Consider the following 21,393-nt stretch of genomic DNA (forward strand, 5'->3'; position numbering starts at 1 on the left):
CGGGTGAGATCCCCACATTATTCCTTGTTAATGCTCTGTTGCAAAATACACTGAGTGTTTTATTTCAATCCACACTGATACATATTTCAGGGCAAATTTCCTATTGTCTGTCACAGCTCAGGGGAAAAATGAATGCACATTTCCCCAGCTCCATTAGCTAGGGAAACAGGCTCACACTGCTAGCAGGCATGTTCCCCGCAAGTGAGGCGAGGGAATGAGATCACTGGGAAACAGTCCCGTGGGGTCCGCGCATGGGGCACACAGGTGCACAAGGTCTCGCCCTCCTGGGGGTAAGTGCCAGAGGCCCTCTGGGGCAGGGCCAGGCACATCCACCAGAGAGGGGATCGGCCCAGGGGTCCTGACCCTGGCCTTCATTAGTGCTGTGGTCCACAGCTGTTCCCTGTTGCCTTCCTGCTTTAACCTGTCTTCTCTTTGTCACCCCTACTTTAGACAGACAGATAGGGTCGCAAGGAAAACAGGCCGCAACTTCTCTCTTTCTTCCTTGAAGGTGGAGTCCTGATGCCTCTGACTCTGCTGGCCTGAGAAAGCAAAGGCATGGTCTGGGGCAGGGGCCTCACACTTCCAGGTTCCCAAAGGAGCCAAGGACAAGTTACCCTGACACCCATTCCCTACGCTCTGCTGAGCGTGGGCAGGCAGAGATGGCTCCTGCTCCAACCAGTCCCTTCGTCCACCACCCTGTAAGGCCACCATTCCTAACAAGTCCCCAACCCTAGCTTCCTATCTCTCTAAGTTTCTTCATTTAATTTGAGAGAGTGCGCAAGCAGCGTTGAGGCACAGGGAGAGAATCCCAAGCAGGCTCCGCAGTGTCAGTGCAGACTTGGGACTTAAGCCCAAGAACCAAGAGATCACAACCTGAGCTGAAATCAAGAGTCCGACACTTAGCCGACTGAGCCACCCCAGCGGTCCCAAACTTCCTGTCTCTTGTCACGCTCTCCAAGCCATCCCTTGTGCCCTGCCAGAGTGAGATCCTGGAGTGCACATCTCCTCTCTCACCTGCATCCTTCCCACTGAGCATTCACAGCCTTTCTGAGGGTGGCTGCTTCCTGTTCCCCTCCAGCCTCATTTCTCCTTGCCCGCCTCCCAGTATTTTTGCCCTCCTCCCCAGCCCTTCAAGTCCCTCCAGGATACTTCCCACCTCCAAGTCTCCGTTCTTGTGATTCCCTCTGCTTGAAATGACGATCTTCCCTTTGTCCATCTGGAAAATGCCCGATGTTTCTTCTAGCACCAGCTCAGGCTTCTCCTTTATGAAGTCCTCCCTGAGTCCCTTCAGCAGAATTGACAGCTTCCTCTCTTACGCCACTGTACCCTATAATTTTATCTTAGCACTTGCCTTCCTATACTGAGATTACTTGTTTGTGTGCTTGGACTGTAAGCCCATGGAGGGCAGGGGCTGTGTCATCACTAAGCATCTTTGTATCTCCAGCACGCAGCAGAGTGCCTGGCCCTTGGTGGGTACTCAGGAAAATGCTTGCCAAATGAATGAGTGAGAACTCTCAAAGACTCCAGTGAGGTGTGTTTCCAATGGAAGTGTCCTCCTCTGGGAGGTCCTCAGGCCCCCAACAGTGCAGCCTTTGGTTCCCTTGCCTTAAACTCCAAAAGGCTGTATTGCGTAGCTTCCAGCCACCGGACGCTGAGTGCCCCCATCTGTGTGACAGGTTTCTGTTGCTGTCTCCTGTCACTTCCTTCACCCCCATGGGAGTTTAGTCTGAATCTCTACCACGTCGCCCACAGGCAGAGAGGAACCCTTGGCTCTGCCAAGACTAGCCCTGGGCTGGGCGTGTTGTAGACCTTCATCTGAGCTTGAAAACTCAGTAGAGAAGGGAACTCTGTGAGTGGGGGTCTCCTCTCGACTGGGCACTGGAGAGGGAACCCTGTGATGGTAACTCCAAAGGCACGTGTGGCTCTGACAAGGAAGGGGGCTGTTTTCTATGAGAAACAGCCTTGTTTGTTTCTTTTTTAAAAGAATACATCCTCGGGGCGCCTGGGTGGCGCAGTCGGTTAAGCGTCCGACTTCAGCCAGGTCACGATCTCGCGGCCCGTGAGTTCGAGCCCCGCGTCAGGCTCTGGGCTGATGGCTCAGAGCCTGGAGGCTGCTTCCGATTCTGTGCCTCCCTCTCTCTCTGCCCCTCCCCTGTTCATGCTCTGTCTCTCTCTGTCCCAAAAATAAATAAATGTTGAAAAAAAAATTAAATAAATAAATAAATAAATAAATAAAAGAATACATCCTCTTCTGCACCATTAATATTTCCCTCTAGGAACCTGAGGGTGAAAGCTCTCCTTCTCCTCCCCTGCGCCTTCCTATTTGCCAAGTCCTTTGCACCTAACACTGAACTGAAGCTAAAAGAAGCAAGAATAGTCTTTCCAGCCATCACAGTTCTGAGGGCATATTAATGGAATAGGGACAGTGCCCCAGATGGCAGCGTGGGCCTGCTCCATGCTGCAGCCCATCTGGTCAGCCAGGGCCCCTCCTGCATCAGAGGCCAAGAAAACAGAGATAACTTTCTCGCAGGCAAGAGCCTGGCTTCCTGGTCACTGGCGTTCCCTGTACCCAGGGGCTGGATTTCAGAGCGGAACACCAAACACACTTTCATACTCCCACCGCAGTGTGAACTCTGGCAAGCTGAGTCTCACTTTCCCCAACCGTAAAATGGGCAAATGCAATCTGCCATAGTGACCTCACTCCTTGTCCTCCACCCCTAGTGTCAGAAGGGTGAAATGAAGGGATGTGGTAAAAGCCCACTGAGGTTTTCCCTCATTCCTTAGCAAGGATGATCCTGTCATTATAACGCTCTGAGCTGTGCCCATGGGAGGACACAGTCAAGGGTCTACATGAGGCAGGGAATAGTCCTGCTAGATGTTCTGATTTGGCCTCCTGGACAGCGCCCAGGTATCGAGCGGAGAAATGTGTCAGGTTGGAAATGAGAGATAGCTACAGAGGGATTTGGCTCTAACCCCAAAATCCTGAATTGCGTTTTCCCCTCTGTTAAGCAAGCATTACTCATCCATCTCCCACGCCTGTGATGTTACATGAGACCTTGGAGGGAGAGAACTGCAGACCCAAAGAACAAGAGGATCCACTTGGTTGCGGCAGGAGGGCATGGGACTAGAAGCCGGAAGAACTTCCTAATGGGGGAGGAGCCTGTGAGACTTGGAAACGGGTGGCCAGAGGCACTGGCCCCATCTCTGTCCTCGGGGTCTTTCAGAACTCAGGAGCACGGGCTGAGTTAGGCTGTTCATCTCACAGCCGTGTCCTCAGGTGGCCCCTCGTCCAGCTTCTGGTGGGGATGGGAGACATGGGAAAGGAGGAAGATCAAATGGGAGCCAGAATTTGGAGGTTCTGTTTGGGGTCTGGAGCTTCACAGAAGGTTCAGTGCTCCTGGGAGCAGCTCCAGGAAGGCCACCACCCACTGATAGGGTGGCTGAGGCTCAGCATGGGAAGGCACTCCCTTCAGCCGCACCATGGGGCCAGGCCCCCATTGCAAATCTGGCCATTCTCCTCCCTGAATTCCTGGTATACTCAAGGGGCTTACTCTCCTCCCTACTGAGCTGATCAGAAGGGGCACTTCCCCAACACACACACACACACACACACACACACACACAGCCACTCCCATCATCCCATCCCCCATTGGGGACCAGCCAGCCTTCTTGGCACAGCTGCTTGTGGCTGTAATTCTATCCCGGGATCCCCATGACATCATTCCCCACATGGTCAGTGGGGAAGGGGAGGAGGGAACAAGGTGGCTTTGGGACGGGGAGAAAGGGCCAAGAGACTTGTTCCTGAAGACACACCTCTAAGGAGAGGCATTGTGGGAGGGGCCCAGCTCCACAACCCCAGAGCTGTACAATCTTAGGCAAATCATTTAACCCCTTGGAGCATTCTCACTCACCTGCATAATAGGGCCATTCTACAGGGTTGTTTTCAGTACCCAAGAGGCAGGGAGCATTGTGGGAGGGGACAGCTTCCCCCCCCTCCATCCTCCATCCACCATCAGCATCCCACCATGCCCTCTCAGATATCCCAGGGGCTGCATGTTGCACCTTTGTTTACCCCTAACCATCCTCTCTGTCATTCACCAACATTCTGAATGTTGGACAGTGTAGCCACCCCATAAAGCAGGCAAGTCCAGAATAAAGGACTATGGGCCTCTGCCCCCTCCCCTGTAAAAGTACACCCTGAGAAGGTTGCCCCACAGGACCCTCTGCACAAAACTCACTCCTCTTTAGGGAAGTGCCCCCACACCCATGATTCTGAGAGTCAGGGAAACCCAGGAGCCCCACACCTACCAGGAGGGCAGCATGAAACATCTGATTACACAAACCTGCCATGGTCCCTGCTGAATATTTCATACAGGAGCAATGATCCATTAGTCACCATCAATTATTCATCCTCATCAGGGCCAGCGCCAGGGACACAGCATGGGAGCAGCTGGAGCTGGGACCCACACCCACTCTACCTCCACTCCCCATCGAAGGCAACCAGAAATCTCTCCCATCCCCCCGCCCACCTAGGGTCCTACTGAGGACCCACCTCTGAAAAGTATGCACGGGTAGTCAGATGGATATCACCCCACTGAACAGATGTCCAGCAAGTCACAGGCCAAGCTGAGACTGCAATGCATGAGCCTCACAGTAAGGATTTCCAAGAAATAAGAAATAGACACACTCTCTTTGTCAAGTTCAACAAGCATATTTGGCAGCAGGTTGATGCCACAGAGGTGGCTGGACCAAAGGTACCGGGTATGTGTCCCTTATAAAGACTCCTACTGCCAGGCCAGCTCTGGCCCCATTCTGAAGATCTCCTTCCTTCAAAAGAAATCACAGAATCATGGACTCTCAGAGTTGGAGAAAAGACCCTCAAGACCAAGCCATCAGTGTGACAGGAGCCCCTCCAGCAACATAACAGGTAAATGGCCCCTGGCCTCTGCTGAAATGTACCTAAGGACAAGGTGCTTGTGTCTCCTGAGAAAAGCCACTGAGTGTCTGGACAGTTCTAATCCTTCAACATTCATTCCATAAATATTTACTGAGTATCTTCCACGTGCCAGGCACTGATGGAGACACTAGGTTTACACCCAAAACAGACCAATTCTTGCTCTATTTGAAGGGTGTTGGGGGTGTATGGATAATTCAGTTTGCTGAGCATCTGACTCTTGATTTCAGCTCAGATCATGATCCCAGTGTCATGGGACTGAGCCCCATGTCAGGCTCCACACTTAGCATGGAGTCTGCTTAAGATATTCTCTCTCTCTCTCTCTCTCTCTCTCTCTCTCTCTGCCCCTCTCCCCTGCTCATAGTTTCTCTTAAAAAATAAAATAAATAATTTTTTTTTTTTAAAAAAAGGACTGTCTTCCTAACAGTGGGTCAAAATTAGTCTCCATGTATCTTGTGCTCTCTGGGTCTGGTAGGAGATGAGAAGTAGAATCAATTCTCTTTAAGACCAAAGCCTTGGGCTTACTGCAGTTAAGACTATGGGACCCAGTTTGCTCCTCTAGGCTGGCCTTGCACCCCCAAACCACCTCCCTGTTTGGGCAATGGTTTTCAGGACTTGGACCTGAGCAATGGGTACTCTTGGTGTTAGCGGAGTGTTAGCCCCCAATTCTCCCTCCCCCAACAAGAATATTGTACCCACACATGCAAACACCAGTCTTCTCTGCCAAGCAAGAGACTTGTTCTATCTCTGACTCCAACTCCACTCCCAAGAACTGGTTTTGTCCACTGGTAAGGCAGGCAGTGAACCACCCAGTGTTAAAAATGACACAGGAAAGCAGTGCCTTAAATATGTTCCTCAAACAGCCTTCACCATGCCTGGAATCCCATCGTTATTTATCCAGCCTTTTCTGGGTAGGCATCACTGCCTATTCAACATGCAGATGCCTTTTTGTTGGGAGGAGTGCCATGTTCAGCAGAGGAGCAGTTTGAATCTGTGCCTGGGGCTGCAGAATAAGACATACCGCACTGTTTTCAGGGCTAGGGGAAGGGAGATGAGATTAGCAGGCCTGGAAGAGTGGCGAGGACTGGGTAGCATAGAACAGCCGGTAGGCACTTGACATCTCTAAAGGGAGAAGAACCCAAAGAAGAGATAGGAGGTAACCTGAATATTGTCTGGAATTTCCCTTTTGTGTAAGGTAAGTTATGGAGAGTTTCAAGTGATTCCACCCAGTAAGTAGAGCTTGAGCTGCTTCTCTCATCACCCAAAGGATGATCGTTACACATTCTCCCCGATGCTAAGTGCCCTGGACAGGGAAACAAGGAGTGTTCGGATTATCAGTTTAGTGAAATATATGGTGGTCAAGTATATAGTGGTCAATATGTAAGTGGGGAAGATGAGAAACGAAGGAACTGGAGAATAGAAAAGAAGAGCTTCTTTTGTCTGCAGGATTTTCTGGGGCCTTCAAGAAAAGGACTGACCCCATTCAGATGAACCAAGAGGCTGAAAAGGTGGTGTAGCCCTACTATAGGCACATAAGGACACAGCCATGGTCTGGCACTCTATCTTCTCTCCCACCATCACAGGCAGACTCCCCCAGCCCTCAGGGCTCTGAAGAGCCTCCAGTCTCTGCCCACCCTACCCCCACACTGGGACCCATGCCAATCTATGCAGCCATTCCTCCTGTTGTAAGAAGAACTCCCACTGCAGCTCCCACAAGTGAGGGAGGGGCTCAGTTCTAACACCCTGCTGACCTGCCAGTGCAGAGAAGACTAGATTCTTCACTCTCATCCCTACATAGCCCCTCCCCTCCAGGGATGCCTAATCATCTCCAGCTTCATGGCAGTACTCTATCTATCTTCAGTTAAGTTTTGTGTAACAGACTGCACCATGCCACAAAAGCCCCTTCCCACCAACCCAGGAAAGATTTTGCCTATAAGTGGAGTGGGCAATGAGGTATCTGGAATAACAAATATTACAGGGAAGATGCCCCTGTGCTAAACATTTCAGCAAGCTGGAGGGAGATGCCAGTCACTGAGTTTGGGAGACTCAGTGGATTCCAAGACCCGAGGTCATGTATTCCTATAACCTACAAGCTAAACTGGACCTCCCCTAACCTAGGTCATGTGTGTCAAAGCTACTTTTAAAGACCTCTTGTGAAAGATGATTATAGACAGTCAGGCTCATAGCATATTTGGAATTCATTCCTCTCATTTTATAGAGTAAAAAGTGGGATTCAGGAAGAAGAGGTGGCTTGGCCAGAGTCTTGCAGGCAATAAAAAGTGATAACAATTCTTCACAACACCAATTATCTTCTCATCCCAGCCTCTATCTCCAAAATTGGAAAGTCAGGACTTAGCCTGTGACCATCCAGTCTGGAGAGAGAGCGCGCACAAGTGCAGTGCTCTGTCCGTGGTGCTGAAACTCCCCTCTCAAGCAGCCAAGAAGCATTGTTGACATGCCTCTAGCATTGTAAAGGTGTTATGGGGGATTTGGGAGGAAGTTGATAATATAATCCAGGAGACCATTTACATGAAGGAGTCAGAGACTAATTCTAAGGGCATAAACAGGCATATGAGCGTGGGAAAGGGGGCAGTGTACTATCCCTACCCTTGAACAGGGTACGGCCCCCTGATTTTAAGACACTGAGATACAGGTCCTTTCAGAGAAGCTAAAAGTGAGAAAGAAAAAAAAAACAAAAAAACATGACTATACTGGTCAGCTTCAAAGTTTCCATGGGGAAACTTTCTAAGATGAAAGTCACCAAAGGGAAGGCCAAGAGAAATTTGGAGACTATGTGGATTAATAGGAGAATCTTTAGAAGATGTGGGGTGATTTTGAAAGGTTCTGCCATAAGCCTGGAGGCTGGGCATCAGGATTTTTCAAGGTCATACCTCCAAAGTCCAGAATTACGACTGTTATCCTTCTGTGGTTCTTGGAGTCAAGTGGGGGAAGGAGGGATGTGTGTGTGTGTGTGTGTGTGTGTGTGTGTGTGTAATTAAAAAAGCACTGTCAGGATTGTGTTAAAAAGGAGTTGAGTCTAGCCTGAGCCCCAAACTGGAGTCCATACTGAAAAAATCTGGAAGCCATGTTCTTCACAATATCCCTAGATCTTTACTCTCTTCAGTATTGAGGCTGAGTGATAGTGGCTTGTTGGCAAAGCAAACGTTCAGCATGTGTGAATGGATCACATACAAGGAGCTGTTTTAGGGGCACCTGGCTGGTTCAGTCAGTAGAGCATGCAACTCTTGATCTCAGGAGTCATGAGTTGAAGCCCAGCATTGGACACAGAGCCTACTTAAAACAAAACAAAGAAGCTGTTTTAGCAAGGGATGCACAGCACCCTGAATTTAAATGGACAGCCCATGTGCTCACTTTGGCAGCACATATACTAAAATGGGAATGATACAGAGAAGATTAGCATGGCCCCTGCACAAGAATGACATGCAAATTCCACGGACAGCCCACATGGTAGCAGACATCTGTATATTCTGCTGCAGGTTTGACTCTCATAAGGGAAGTCTCCTGATGCTGAGTTCACACTCACACACACACACACACACACCATCCCTCACCTCAGAGACGTCATCCTAACACTGATAAAGAAGAGACTTTCACTCTCCCAAGCCCTATTATGTCCAGCATTACTCTGTTCCTCTTCCTCCTTCCCACCCTACTCCTCCTCTTCCTCTTTTCCTCCCATGCTGTGATGCACTCATTGAATACAAGTCAACTATAACAACTGTGTACACAGTCAACTCTTTCCAGCATGTCTATATCCACACTCATAAACCCTGGGATAGAGAGAATCTTGGTGGTCAATCTATCCTTTATAAATATCTACCCTTTCCCAGACTTTCTTCTTTTTTTAATGGTTATTTATTCATTTACTTAGAGGGTGGGGGAGGGACAGAGATAGAGAATCCCAAGCAAGCTGCACACTGTCAACATAGAACCCGACATGGGGCTCAGCCCCATGAACCGAGATCAGGACATGAGCCGAAATCAAGAGTCAGATGCTTAACCAACTGAGCCACAGGCACCACAGAGACTGTCTTCTCTTTGGAGATCTCACCATCTGTTTGCTCTTCTGTCACAGTGTCTAACCACATTTACTGTTCAGAAATTCCTCTTTGTGTCTACCTGAAATCCTTCATGTTCTAGATTGCCTTTCTGACATCATGAATCATTAAAGATGCCAAGCATCTTCCTCACTGGGAGTGGGGGGGGGGCAGGGTTTCATTGGACCTTTTGTAATTTGCAGGCAGACACATGGATGACTGCAATACTCCCCCTACCTACATACACATGGAGAGCCTGTGACTATGGGTAATAACAACAAAAAGCCCAAGGACACAAAGAATCCTGGAGATGGCATCTGATCCACCTCCTGTTTTTAGAGACAGGACTACCGCAGGGTCCTCTGAGAAGGCCAATCCCATGCCCTCAAGGAGCTCATCTCCAGTCCTTGTTTCTGGGTCTGAAACATGAAGCACCTAGCTTTCCTTAGCCCCCAAACCCAGCTTCATATTGCCAGCAACTAATACACTTCTCAGAAGCCATATTTATATTACAGCAGGACAAGAGAGCAAAGGTGTAATTGGGCTCGATTTGATTGAGTGTGACAATTGCAGTTAGCCACATGTGTCATTGAGAGATGTGAACTGGGGATAGTTTATGCTCAAAAACTCATTTCCAAGAAGACCTGACATCTTCCTCTCACAGACATCCAGACAGTGCTGACATCAGTGGCAACGGAAGAAAAGATCCATGGACTCGTCTGAGGGAGAGACCTCGTAAGGTCATCTATCTACTCCTGCCTCCACCTCCACACAAACACTCCCTCAGAAAAGCTTTTTCCCTGCTTTTCTGGAACATCTCTCTGACACTCTCTCTTCATCCCCTTGATTGCCTACCACGTCTCAGTGCAACCAGCAAGAAAGTGCTGCCTAATGTCGAACTTACTAAACACTGCTTGCTTCAGTTTCCAACCCTTGCTCTAGTCCTAACCTTGGTGAAATGACAGCGACCTTCTCCTCTTATATCTCCATCCCTGATTCCAACCACTCTGGGGACACAGCTGTCATGCTCACTCCTCCATTTGTGATGTCAAAGAACCATGGTCCCCTGGCTCTGGGCTTGTTCTCTGTCTCTCTGCCGATCGCTGGAATCAGTGGCCAAGGAGTTGTCTCATCCCTGTTCCTGAATTCCTTTCTCAGTCTGCAGAGGAAGAACTATAGTTTGGCCTTTGAAAACCTCTAATGCTTTTTCTGGGACCCTAAGAAGGGACTGCAGGGATTTCTAGTCAAATATCTCCACTTTACAGAGGAATGAACAAATACAAAGAAAGAAAAATGACAAACTCAGGGTCACCAGGGGAATTAGAGGCAGAGTAAGACTCTCCTTTGCCCTCCACAATGCAGAGCCTGCCTCCCAGCTCCCTGGCAATGCCAGGGAGTGACCTGAAGTCCCAAGAGAAGGCCCAGGAGTGCCTATGGCTCCTCCACAGTTCATGAATCATGGTGGCCACATACCCACTATTCCCACCCTGCTAGATGCCCCCGTTATAAACTCTAGGAGTGTTGAGTTCTTTTTTACTTCACATCAATTATCATAATTGTAATTCAATAATCAATTGTGTGTTTCTTGTCTTCAGTGTCTTTCTTCCCTCAGACTATAAAGGTCATGAGGGCAGGGACTGTGTCTGCCCTGTCTTTGTCACCACTGCAGCCTTGCACATGAATGGTTGTTGCACAAATGAGTGAATGAATAAATAAATGAATGAATGGGAGCCTGTGGAGGGGTGACCTATGTGACCCCTGCAATGCTAGGGGTCCCAGCTTCTTGCCCTGGCTCTAATACTGAGGGGGGCAATGTCACAACTTTTCCTTCTCTAGAGAATTGGGACATAGAAAAGAGTCTTATCACTATGGGGTATGTACACTTGAAGCAGCCCTTTGCTTTAGGTGAGCCCTTCACCTAAAGTCATTAGTGAAAGTATTTAATGAGTCTATATGCTCTCTTATCTATCTCTCTCCCCACCCCCACCTCCCCCACATCACTTCTGTCACTAGGGCGGTGACAGGTGCCCCAATACCTGGCCCCAGACACACTGTCTCATTCACCTTCCCACCATGTCTCCTGCTTCTGAGCACCACAGTCCCCCATCAATGTTGCCTCCAGAAAGGTCTAAGCTAACAGTCACAGCCAAGTAGGCTTCACCTGCATTAGCTCCTAATCACAGATGGCAGCTGTCACAGGGCCTGGAAAGGCAGCAATAGTTATAGGAGAAACCATGGGTCCAAAGTCTGCAAGGAGACCACACAGCGGCCATGCCTCCAAGCCAGACCCCAGCCTAGGACCCTGCCCAGAGCACTTCTGAGCCAAGAAGGGAAGTGGCATGTGGTGGGAAAGAGAGACCACATGTCAGCTGGAGAAGTCTTCTCCAACCTGAAGATTGGTCTCAGATCCAATTTCATTCTCAATTTCCAAGGAATGTGAGAGGGAGGCCCCACTGCCCACAGGCAACCTGCCAAGAGCTGTGTGTATGTGTGGTAGGTTTGCATCTGTGTGTTTATGTGAAGTTGTGAATCTTCCCTCCTCTGAGGCAAGTGCTCTGGGGTGTCACAATCCCCAGACAAGAGACCAGCAAGAAATGCTCTCTGAAAGTAGGGTGATGGGATGGACCCTGGGAGGGGCTGTTTTGGGAATCCGCCTAGCTTGCTAAAGGCCAGAGCTCTGTGTCCCAAACTGAGAGTCCCGGGGGTGCCAACCTGCCCTATGGAGGCTGCCCTATCCTGTGTCTGTGAACTTCCGAATTTACTGTTGAGTTCTCCCTGCCCACTGGCCGCCAAGCCCAGGGTCGGTTTCCAATACATCTCCTGGGTAGAGAGGAAGAGCCAGAGGGAGAAAAATACATTCGTGGGACTGTGAGAGTGGGGAATCAGGGACCCAATCCTGCTTTAGCTCAATGACCCCATAGGACAGTGCCCAGGGTCTCAATGCTCTCCCCCTCCCAGGAAAGGACAAACTGCTCAGGTGACCCTCTCATCAGGGAGGCTTCCATCTTTTACTATGTCTCAGTCTTTCCCCATTCCTGGTCTATGATGGGCAGCGCAGGATGGCTGAGCCGGGAAAGGAGCTATGTGCCAGGATAATCAATTACCCAGCCATGTGGCTGCTGAAGAGCTGAGAGACGAGTGTTCCCTGTTGGGCCAGATGTACATGTGCAGACACCTGACCTCGTCTGAAGGTGGCTATTCCACTGTCCTCCAGAGCCTCCCTGCCCTGCCCTCCACTTGTCCTCCCAGGATGAACCAACCACATTCTCTCAGTGCCCAAGCCACAAAAGCCACGGAAGAGACAATGAAGGCTGCCTGTTCTTCCTGAGAGAGAAGCAGTTACCTCCTGGCCTCTAAGATCAGGGTGCTAACTCTTAATTACAACAGACAGTTGTCCAGGAAGACAGAGCCCGTAACTCTGCTCCCAGCTCGCAGCTTCTCTGTGGCTGCCAGACTGTATACATGGAGCCCCAGACTCACCTGGCAGGAGGCAGCGAAGGATGAATTATAAGAGGAAACGGGTACTCAGAACAGCAGGAAGAATGTGGCTAGACACAAAGAACTTCCTCACTCTTAGGGGTTCCTGTTAAGGACTGATTTTCCTTCCCACCAGGTGGTCCTTGGAGGGCCTGTCCAAGAGGGGCTTTAAGTCCCCTACACAAGATAGGGAAGCACTGCCAGTCCTCATTTGTGAGATTTTACTTCTGGGAGGGACTGAGATCCAGGTTTCCTCTGCATCCCCAGAGCTGTGTGGACAGAACGAGTGCCCAGACGCTACCAGCACGACCAGTTCTACATAGAGGACTGTGAATAGCTGCCTATGCAGGCATCTATCACAGTCCAGCCTGACCACCCCCCACCCCCGTCCCGTTGTGCAGCCTGGGGGACTGTGGCACTGGGGACAGAGTCTGGATGTGGACTCTGCTGCCCACTAGCAGTGTGACCTCGGGGACATTCACTTCACCTTTCTGAGACTCACTGTTTTCATCTACAAAGGAGGTGAAATATCACAAGCTCTACAACGAGAGGGGCTTTCTGCACCCTTCTCATTTCTTCACAAAGAACATTAAAAAGACGTGCACTCAAGAGTGAAGATTTAATAAAAATTTATAATCTTTGCTACTTCATTAAAGGAAGTCTTAAGTGGAACTGGCATTTATTTATCTATTTATTTATTTAGCAGTTGTGCGATGCAGAAGAATCCATTGGTTAGAATGGTTTGGTGCCCGACCTTGATCCACACTGAGGTACGAGCAATTCAACCCATTGCTTTAGGACCATCACTGCCAACACGTTAAAAACGGCAAACCACCTTAGGGTTATTCTGAAAACAGTTTGGACGTTATGGCTCCCCCTGAACAATTCTTGGGGGCTCCCAGGGGTCCACAGATCACTTTGAGAACGGCTGTTCTAGGACATCTCGTGTAATCTTCCCATGGGCCATATCCCTTGTGTGTTACTGTCTCCATTTTCAGATGAGAACCCTGAAACTCAGACAGTTGAAGGAACTTGCCCAGACACAGGCAGAACGTGGCAGGTGTGACCTAAACCTAGCCTATATGACTCCCTGCCACACACGTGCCGTTTCGGTTATGCCCTGCAGAACACGCAACTGTGGGCCATGGACCCAGGGGGTGTTGGGCATCTTCTCTCCGCCTCCCCCCTCACCTCTCCTTCCCATGCCTTGGGGGCTCACCGTCTTTATCCCCGGGGAAGGCTGAGGACACCTCCCAGCCTCTGCAGGGGTGACGATCTGGCTCTGTTACTGTCTGTTACCCCTGGGTACCTCTGCTACTCTTCCACCAGCAGGAGCTGGGGGCCGGGGTCTCCCTGGGAAGCCCTTGACCCTGGGGGGCTGAGGTAACAATCGCAGGCTCAGCCTTCGCTTCTCCCCTGACTCCTACAGCAGCAAGTGCAGTTCTCAGCATCAAAGAGCTAATCCAATTTCTCCGTTGTGCTTCCCCCATTTGCCTCCTGCAATGCCAGGATTGATCTGGAACCAGGGCAGCCTTATTAAAGTGATGCCTTTTCCTCCTCATGGGAGAGTCAAACTGGGAAAGGGAGCCCTCTTACCTCCCCTCAATTAACTCCAAGTTTCCTGCTAACCCCAATCCCAGCCGCAGCCACCCTGTGTTTCCTGGGGTTTACTTCTAATTTTCCTTGGCTCCTAGTGGTGAGGCTGGATTTCAGCCCCCAGGTCTGCTTCCCCAGGATCTCAGAGCACTTAACCACTAGCCTCTTGTTCATCCTCTATACATTCCTCAGACAGGGTGGAACACAGGAACCCAAAGGTTCTGGCATCTAATCTCAGACCCCCCTCATTGGGCCTGTGACTTTGATCCATGTCAGTTGGCACAATAAGGGATCCATGGCTAACAATGAAAATGGAGAGCCAAGCAGCCCCAAGGAGGATAGGGATAAAGGGGTATGTGTTTACTAAGCATGCTTTTCTCCAAATAAACACAGCAGATGAGAGACAAAGAGGGTGCTCGGGGACCTCTACCACCGGTAGCCCATGCCCTCTCCCCAGAACACCCTCATGCCACCTGTCAGGGTCTCCTCCTCTCCAAGGAGGAGTCAGGGGATATGAAGTTGGGCTAAAGCAGGAAAAGCTAAGGTTAGACATCAGAGAGGAATTCCTTTCTACAAATAGCATAAAAGCTTCTTCCCCAATCACTTCGGGGAACAAGATGCTAAAGGATCATGTAGAAAGCAGGGGTGAGCCTCCTTGATTTGGCTGCAGTCACCTCCTGCATCTGCAGTGGGCTGTTGGGCCTCGACCCCACTTCGTCTCCCCTCCAGGTCATCTCCTCAGTCGGCCTGGCACGGAAAGGGTTAAGTTTCTCCCCGCCCCACCCCCATCCTCCAGCTAAGAGGCCCCCTTGTCCCATTCCTCCATTCTTTTCAGTTTTCCCGGCTCCCTACTGCCAAGCTCACAGTTACGTTCAACAGTAAGTATGGAATAATTGTAATGGGTGAATGTCACCTCCAACTGCAATGTTCTCTAATCGCTAAATTCCAGGGCTTCGGCATCAGCCCAGTTATGGGAAGCCCTGCCAGGGGTCTCCATGGCCTGAGGACTCCTTGTCCCACCCAGAGGCACCTGGTCCTCACAAATGCCTCAGGGGAGCCTCCCTGACTCGCTGCTCAGCTACTGCCCTACCCTAGTCCCAGACCGTCCAGTGATGAACCCCTTGGGTTTCTCGGTTTCTTTGCAGAGGGAGGAAGTGAAGAAGGCCTCAAGGGCTGAGGGAAATCTGGTCCTGGCCAGGCAGCTATCCTGGGGCTAGGGAGCTCTGGGAACCCAGTCACCGTGCACCCTGCCATCACAAATGACCCTGGCAACAGAGCTCCACTCTAGGTGTAAAGTGGGGGGACCCAGTAGAGGAGGAGCCCCATGCTCTGACTTTGGGGAGCTCCCAGGCCGATGGAAGATATGTGGTTCTTCTGACCTCCCTTTTTAATCCCTTGTGCTTCTTACAGAACAGGTGCTGAGTCCATCTGAATTGGAAGTGGAAGGAAAAGGAGGAGAGGAGGAAATCAGGAACAATGTGCTCTGGCTCAGACACTGCTTGGACTCCAGTTGCCCCTCTATGCGAGGGTCGAGTGCTGGGCTCTAAGTCCATGGGGGTCTTGACTTCTCAATCCTGGACTCTCTGAAGAAGAGAAGCAGTCAGATACCAACTAGACACGCACAGATGTACACAAGCCTATGTCTTGCTGGGCTTCGGAAGAAAACTCTACCAAAATGGGAACTTGCAGAGGCTTTAGGTGCCGATTATGCCAGCACCCCATTCAGATAAGGCTGTCTGAGGCTGGGGGCAGATTCCCCAAGTGCCCCATCATTTGCTCTGCTCCACCCACGATGGTTCTTTCCTCCTTGCTTCAGAGCAGGTGCTCCTGAAGATGCCTGAGCCCTTACGGCAAGTCCCAAGGAAACCCAACACCAGAGAGGGAGAGATGATTCCATTTCTCCAAAGGATCACTGCCTGATTTTGTAAAAGTCTGCTACCTGATTTTAATTACTGGTTCCCTGCTTATACTCAAAGCACTGATGACACTGAGGACCCCTGACCATGTGGGCCAGTTCCACACTCTAGACAGAGCTGGTGAGAGGGAACTGGGGAGGGGAGGCTCACTGGGGAGAAGCTTTGACCAATTAGCTACAGTGGCCTGGAAAGACCCCCAAAGTCTACGATCTGGGTTCGAGACCTTGCTCTTACCTCTTGATGGTGCAAGATTTTAAATCGGTCACATAACTTCTCCGGGCCTTTGCCTCTTTATTATAAAATGGGACCATGATGGCTGCTGTGAGGCCTCTGTGGTACTAAGGCCCGCAGTGATGAGAGACAGAAAAGCTTCATTACAGAAAGGGGAACTGAAGGGGGGAGCTGGAAAAAGAAGCAGGCTCGGTGAGTGACGGCAGTGTTGCTTGGTGCCCAGTCGGTACATTCTGGCTATGCCATTTCTTACACCTGCTGGTGAGTGTTGCCTACAGCAAACACTGAAATCCTGAGGCCCTGGACGAAATGGCCAAACAAGGGCCTCTTCTGACTTTATGACAGCAGGGCTGTCCTCTTCGTTTCTTGTTCCTGACCCCCAATTTGGGAGCTGCCTGGTGGCACCAAACCTTCTGAGTTTCAGTGACTATTGTAACAGAATAAGCAACTCATAGCCTACTTCCCTAAGAATTCAACCTCCCCATCCCTGGCATTCAGTCATATGGTCTCTAGACCAGACAGGTGGGGAAGTCTGTCCTAGTCTGGAAATTATCCAGGGAGGAAGCTTTTAGAACCTCTCTTGCATACCATGTATTTGGGGCATCCTTCCTGATGTTTAATTTTAGACCCCTTCCTGAAGCTGACACTTCTTTGTGTTGGGGGGTGGGGGGAGAAGAGGGGCTGGCAGCCAGGTGCTCCCTGCAGCCAACTCGCAATGAGTGGTCAGGTCCCTCTAGGCCCAGATCCAAATATACCCATCACTCTGGCTACTACCCTGAACTATCAGTTCCAGGGATGAAAAAGAAGTACTGCTGAGACAAGTCCTTCCCAGAAATGAAGCTTTGACAAAATACGGCTTCGTCAGGCATAAAAAACTGCCTGAAAGTCAGAGGGAAGAAATGCTGGAATGGCCACAGAAGAAATTATAGCAGCTCATTCCTTTGAGTTTTTAAGATTAACAGAGGTGGAAAGCGTTCCCTCCAGTGGGGAGACCCAAGGAAGAGGCTTGTCTGTGGGCGGCGAAAGGGCTAGGAGGGCCCGTAGGTGACATTATAATGATGGAAAACACTTACATGGCCTTGACCAGGGGTAGGCGCTGTTTTAAACCCTTGACAGGAATTAATTCATTTAATCCTCACCAAATACAACCTATGTCATAGGTAGGAATTTTATCTCCACTCTACAGATGGGCAGACTGAAAAGCAGAATTCGGTTAACTTGCCCAAAGTCAGGATGAGTGACAAAAGCAGGAGGGACCCAGGCAATCTGGCTAGAGTCACTATACTGGCTCTATGACTTGACATTTCGCTAAACTATACTATCCATCACAGACTCCCCGTTCTCATGAGAACCTAGGACTGGCTTCTCTGACCTAGTGGAGGAAGAATAATCAACTTGTTGCATGTATGATGATTATTCAGGTACAGAATTTAGGGTTGTATCTGTCCAGTGGGCCATATTAATTGTTATCATTGATTGAATGCTTACTACCCTGTGGGGTAAGTATTATTACCTCTGATTTACAGATGAAACCTTCCAGACCTGGTCACGTCACTCCACTGCACGGTCTTGAACCACCCTGTATGTCCTCCTAACAGCTGTTGCAATTGTGATGAATTATACGTCTGTTTAATTCTGTGTGCCATTCACTCCACTGTAAGTGCCATGAGGGCAGAAGCCAGGTCTGTTTTGTTCCCAACTGAATCTCCAGTGCCTAACATACCCCTGGCACAGAGTAGACTCTCAAAAGCTAACAGTTGAATGAATGTAGAAACTGAGGCTCAGGGGCATCTGGCTGGCTCAGTCGGTAGAGCACGTGACTCTTGATCTCAGGGTCGTAAGTTCAAGTGTTGGGGGTAGAGATTACTAAAAAAATGAAGAGAAAAAAAGAAAAAGAAACCGATGCTCACAGTAGCTAAGCAATTTGCCTAGGCTGGCTGGAATGCAAAATCCACAAGGGCAGGGACTGTGGTCTGTTCGCTGCTATATCCACAGTGACTAAAACAATGCACATAGTAGGTGCTCACATAGTAGGTGCTCCCCAATAAATATCTGTTGCCCCCCAATAAATATCTATTTAATAAATATTAAATATGAATTGATAAAGGCACACACTTTGTAATTAGGATTATGAACCCCAGCCTGTGGGTTTGCTGCCTCCTATTTTAACCACTACCCTGTAATGAGTGAACACTCTATAGTTCCCTTTGGTCTGCCACTCCAGTTCTCAAAAATCATCTCCATCAACCTGAACCTTTTGTGTGTGTCGCTCAAGAGAAACAATCCAGCTTCAGCTAGAACTGAGATCAGGAAAGCCCAAATCCCAAAGCCAAGTGAAACAGCATTTCTACCGTCCACAGCCTTTGACTATCCCTGAGGATGTTTCTGTCCAAGGAAGGGGACAACGAGTCGCTCTTCTAGCCCACTGAGCCCCAACGTCCTCCCCCTCCATCCTCACTGTCCCTCCCACACCCTGGATCCCAGACCACCTGCTGCCCCTCAATCTACTCTCCTGAGAGGGCTGCACAGACTCTACAGGGTCAGTGGAGAAAAGAGGAGACTCAGCTAAGAGAGGACAGAGTCCAGGTAGAGGCAATGGGTCCTTCGATATCAGGCTTGCCTGGGGTTGGGGAATACTGGCTGAGGGAGAGCAGGGAAGAGAATTCTCCAGCCACCTCCAAAGCCCACCCACCCCAGTTCTCTGCAGTGCCAGGGACATTCCTGTCATATCTGCCTGGAAGTTGACTGAGGGTGAAAGGGAGAATGACCTCTGGTCTCTTCCTCCTAGAGACAGCAAGTCAGGTCTATGTGACTCTGGAATAGAACACTTATCTCTGCCTTCCCCTTTCTTAGCTTTCCAGAAGCTCCTCAGCTCCTCCTTGGGCAAGGCATGGAGAGTGGGCCTGGGTCAAGCCCAAGAGGTCCCCAGAAAAAGCAAGTCCCCCAGGGGTGTCCTAGAGGATGAAGCCAGTGATCTAAGTGCCAAGCAGGATAGTGGCTGGCCGCACCAAGGAGAGAAGCCCAGGACTGAAGGTTCAGCTGGCACTAGTCATTCCCAGGGTCATGGGGAAGAGAAGCAGGGTTGGGGCTGGGCTCCCTGGCCCAGGCCTCAATTTGCCTGGTGTGGACCCCTGAGGCTGACTCACCTCTAGGGCCCTGACACAGGCTGCAGCTGGCAGTGCCTGCCAGGCCATTGCTCACCAGGCACGTCCCACTGCATCAGAACCACCCTGCCCCTCCCACCTGCCCCTCCGGCCTTGTCTTAGGGGCACAGGGCACGGCTCTACTTTTGGCACTTCTGGTGGACACAGAGATGTTTCTAGCAGCCCAAAGTCAGCACTTGTACCTAAGCAGGGGGAGACGACTTAGAAAGATTACGGGCTATCCTTCTCCTCACGGTCACACCCTCTTGATGAAGTGCCCAGGTTACCAAGAGCTGGACGGCTCAGGTTGAGGATAATTATTACACACGGGGGACCCCCTCAGGGCAGCCGCAGCGGGAGAGGAGGAGGGGCACCCTCCAGCTCTCCAGGTCAGACCTTGGCCCACCTTCCCGTCTCTCTGGGTACACGGAGCCTAGGAGCCTAAGGACTTCCTCATCCCCCTGCCCACCCCATTCCTATCTGGGTCCACCCACCACCCACCCCATCAGGACTCTGCCCTTGTCTCCCCACTGCAGCGCCCCCTCCTGGACCACCGCTTCTGTCCTTGCGCTCCTTTCTGCTGCCACAGGAGAGAGCAGCCGGAACACTTACTTCTCTACCTTACAGTGAAGAGGGGGAGGATGCTGCAGAGGGAGACGCAGGGCTTCCGAGACCCTCCCACCCCCACGCCACGGGCTGGGGTGTCCGGGAGGCACTTGTGGAATGTGGGGATGAAAAGGGGGAAAAGAGAATGGGGGAGAGACTGAGATAATGGGGTAGAAGGATAAATCCTCTCTCTTTTTAGTTTTTTTTAAAAAAAAAAAAAAAGCCCCTGTGTCCTGAGAGAGGTGGGCCTGAACAGAGGCAGGGGAAGGGGCGACCCCAAATCGGGAAGGTAAATGAAGGAGTCCAGAATAGCCGGCTGGGGTTGCCTGCACTTTCTGGGTCTAGGAGCCCAGCCCTGGGGAGGAGGGCTGAAGCAGGGACGGGACGTCCTAGGTCGTGCTGAGTCATGAGATTTGGAGAGAGGCGAGGGGTGCTCCCATCCCCCTCTCGCGTCCCTGTCCCAGTTCCTCTCGACCCTCCCTTCCAGAAAGTCCCTGTAGTCTGTCCCCCCACCCGCTCCCCAGCCAGGGTCTCTGCCTCCAAAGCCCGCAGACCCTCCTTCCCCTTCCCACGACGGCGGAGCTGGGGAGGGGGGGTGGTCCCCGAGGCGTGAGGCGGGGGCTAAAGAAGCTGGATTGGAGACGCCCCCGGCGGCCATGGCGGGGGGTAGATGGGGACGTCCAGAAGCGACGGGGTCGCAGAGCCCGAGGGCTCCGGGGACGTCGTCCGGCCGCAGCCCTCCGCACCTCATCCCCCCGAGCCCCAGGGAGGAAAGCTGCTCCCTCCTCCCGCCCCAAACCCGCAGAGCAGCCGGCTCCTCGCCCCTCGGGGCCAGCTTCCCAAAACGAACCTTCCACCTGGACGCGTCCAAACTCCCCCGGAAGGACGGTGCGGGCGCCCGGCCCCCTTTTGGCCCCGAACTTCCCGGACCCCACCCTCCCCCCACCCCCGGGGAGCCAGGTCCCGCCCCGCGGCCCCTCGGCCCAGGAGCGGGAAACCCGCCCCAGGCAGAGAAACTTTGGAGGGGGAGTCGGTGCCCCCCACGGGCGCGGAGGGGTGGGGGGCGGGGGCACGGACTTACCGGGAGCGGCCAAGCAGGAGGGAACCCGGGTCTCCGAAGTGAGGGGGCGGAGGGCTGCGAGGGCGCGGCGCCGGCCACGGTGCAGCAGGGGCGTCCGTTCCCCCGGGGCCCGGAGTCCCCGCTCCGCGCCGGCCCCAACTCGGTCCGAAGTGCCTTTGCCGCAAGACTTGCTGAGCTTAGCAGTCTGCGCCGAGGCGGCGGCGGGAGGCCGCTGATGGCAGGGCGAGCGCGGCGAGCGCTGCAGTGAGGGGAGGAGACGCGGGCGCGCGGGGGGCGGGGCCGGCCGGGCCGGGGCGGGGCGGACCTGCGGGGACTGGTCCCCTCCGCGCCC

General features: G+C 51.6%; 1 protein-coding gene and 1 non-coding gene across 2 annotated transcripts in view; one reads left to right on the plus strand and one right to left on the minus strand.

The window, feature by feature from the left end:
* The window catches only part of SYT2 (synaptotagmin 2), a 109,029-nt gene extending 87,732 nt beyond the window's left edge, over positions 1-21,297 (minus strand). The window contains exon 1 of the mRNA XM_043568142.1: positions 21,063-21,297. The gene's annotated coding sequence lies outside the window, so the exon portion shown is untranslated. The remainder of the gene's footprint in view (positions 1-21,062) is intronic.
* On the plus strand, positions 8,319-8,425 carry LOC122476668. Its single transcript, XR_006295582.1, has one exon. It is a non-coding gene; the product is annotated as a U6 spliceosomal RNA (small nuclear RNA).
* Positions 21,298-21,393: the final 96 nt, after the last annotated feature.

The sequence above is a fragment of the Prionailurus bengalensis genome, chromosome E4 (assembly GCF_016509475.1).
Source record: "Prionailurus bengalensis isolate Pbe53 chromosome E4, Fcat_Pben_1.1_paternal_pri, whole genome shotgun sequence".
Lineage (NCBI taxonomy): Eukaryota > Metazoa > Chordata > Mammalia > Carnivora > Felidae > Prionailurus > Prionailurus bengalensis.